The sequence below is a fragment of the Wasmannia auropunctata genome, unplaced genomic scaffold (assembly GCF_000956235.1).
Source record: "Wasmannia auropunctata unplaced genomic scaffold, wasmannia.A_1.0 LD336025.1, whole genome shotgun sequence".
NCBI classification, from domain to species: domain Eukaryota; kingdom Metazoa; phylum Arthropoda; class Insecta; order Hymenoptera; family Formicidae; genus Wasmannia; species Wasmannia auropunctata.
This window is the reverse complement of record NW_012026865.1, coordinates 35187-38222: the sequence shown is the minus strand read 5'-3', so window position 1 is coordinate 38222 and position 3036 is coordinate 35187.

The window sequence follows — 3036 nt, the reverse complement described above, 5'->3', positions numbered from 1 at the left end:
GAAGACGAGAGAAAGAGAGAGAGAGAGAGAGAGAGAGAGAGACGGCCCTGAATTTTTTACGCCGTAATTGATGGTACTGCGGTAGATGAGTGAGTAATCAAAAATTTGTCGAAAAAAATGCAAGAGGAAATTATACGTTCATGAATCTTGGCAGCAATTTGCGCAGAAATTTATCATATCTCTCAAGCGCTTCCAATAAATATGAGGTTGTCAGCGCGAATAAGGATGTTGACGGTAACGTCGTTTAATCTGATTGTAACGCCAAGTGGGTAAATCTTACGATATCACTTACTAAGAAGTGCGACGAACTGTAGCTTTTTAAGGCACTATTACTTCGATTTGTCTCCGCGAGAGCCACTATATCAAACCGGTGTTTAATGGAACATTAATCGTAATAATTTATTTAGAATAAAGAGCCCCCCTTATCTTGTGTGTGCGTGCGTGTGAGAGAAATAAAGAGAGAGAGAGAGAGAGAGAGAGAGAGAGAAGAGGAGGAAACGGCGAATGAGAGGGCCAAGCAGACAGGCCGGTACGTAAAACCAGCAGAAATAATTAATAACCTTGTAGATGACGGATTATACGCCACGACGCGTTTATCCGAGGGGTTTGATTAATCGCCATTGGTTTTTTCGCGTTGCGCGACGTTTAAGATCGGAGAAAAATCTTTGAGAATACGGATCTATTAAGCCCCGCCATTTTGTTCCTGCGCGTCGACCTAAGAAAGATCGCTGCACATACATACATTAATAGCCGCCTGCTTTCTTGCGTGCTATCGAGTGTGATGTTCAAACCAAAGACAAATTAGAAAATGTTAAATTATTAAAAGACAGATGAGATTTAATTTATATAAAGGATGTCAAATCACGGAGTATAAGTGTAAAAAAATGAGTTAGATTTACATTACATAATTTATATACATAAGTCTTATATAGACTAATTATTCTAACAAATAATTGCTAATTTTACGAAAAGATTTAGTCCATATGCCGTATTATTATTTATTAGATGCATCATATTTTTTGCAATTTATTGAATTCCAAGGATCAAATTTATATTGTATTATATTATGATCCAATCATCGTTGCTCAATTGTTGTAATCGATGAAATATGTAAAAAAAATAATTTTTTATAAAATAAATGTATTTGTTTTGATACGTCATTTACTTATCACTTATGATATCCATAAAAAAGTATAGTGAATCTATTAGCAATTGTAGTGGCAACAAGAGAAACGTGTTTTCTGTATCTATTACAGAAATTTCATTAATTTGTCGTAATAAATTTTAATTATTATCATTAAATCATTACATTATTATCAGAATCATTTTTAACTACCAATGGCTTAATAAAATATTTAAAAAGCTTATATGTCTTTGTTTTACAAAAATAAATAAATATTTAGTAAAGCTATCAAAATTACGTGTTTATTAATTGAGAATATACAAATGAAAAAGATAATCTTACTTTAAATACGTAGAAATAAAGATAATTAATTATTATTTTTTTAAATTTAAAATTAATCTTTCCAAAGTTCTACGCGTTGAATATTAATATGGCCAAGGACTGCACATTTAAATTACAGTTTTTTAAATATTAAATACAGTTTTTAATATTTTTAGGTTTTATTTGGACAGACACATTTTAACACCGTAATGGAGATAAGATAATGAAATTAATAAATTAGCAAGCATTAACGTAACTGATTTAAAGTTATTATGGACAGCGATTCAAGTGTACACTAAATATCAATCACGCTTTACTGCTCTGGTAATCCCAATAACTTTGAAAAATTCGAGCGATACGCACCCTTCGCGCGCGGGATGTCTTTATCACAATGAAATATGCGTATAATACCGCTTTGTTCGCCCGCGCGTCGCGATCTATAGGTGTAGGGGAGCCCTGCGCTTTCACGACCCTCTATTTAATTCGGCCAAGCCACCCTTTTTCGCGAAGCGAAACCCACGTTTCTATATAGCCGTAGCCTGTGAAAACACGGTTCACGGCGATGTATATATAGCGCCAGCGCGTTTTGCGCGTAAGACCAGTGAGAATTTATATCTGGATTTACTTAAACAGCCGGTCACAGGTAGCCAGATAAATATTTAATTGCATGAATTATTTATCATCATGGTAGAGAATAGCAACCTACGTGCATTGTCTTCCTGTCTAAACTCAGCACGATGATATTTACGGCTTCACGTAGCAAAGTTCGAGAATTGGTTACAGACTGTACGCAAGACAAGAGAGTGCAGAAGTTTTTAGAATAATTCAATAAAAGTCGAAATTAATCATTCACAGTCGAATCTCGGTAACTCGAACCTATACAAAAACTTGAAAACCTCTATATAAGACAAAAATTTTGTTTATTCCTTTTTGCTGCAGAAAACCTCTACAAATCGAAATTAAACCTACTTTAAGGGGTTACCCCACCTTGACCGGCTAAAAATAATAGGTAACTTTGGGAATTTTTTTTAGAAAAACAATAAAAGTAATAAAAAATTCATTTTAAGGCTTTAATAATACAAGTCTTTAGAAGTGAAAAATATTTTTTTCATGTATTTTTTTAATAAAATGACGACGCTGAAGCCATTTTATTAAACGTCGTTTTGTAGCCACTGTCAAATCGGCGTTGCGGGGAGTATTTGCCATTCGATTAAACCTGGAGCAAAAAACCAAAATTTTTTAAAAACTATATAATACGCATTAAATAAATACATACGGATATTTTGAAATATAGATTTTTATAAAAATTGCGAACATTTGAAAAAAAGTGTCATTTTCGGCAAAAAAATTTTGTCAAGAAATGTTAAATAAAAAAAAAGTATTCAACATATTGAAATATCCATATGTATTTCTTTAATGCATATTATATAATTTTTAAAAAATTTTGGTTTTTTGCTCCAGGTTCAATCAAATGGCAGATCCCTGCAACGCCGATTTGACAGTGGCTACAAAACGACGTTTAATAAAATGGCTTCAGCGTCGTCATTTTATTAAAAAAATACATGAAAAAAATATTTTTTACTTCTAAAGAC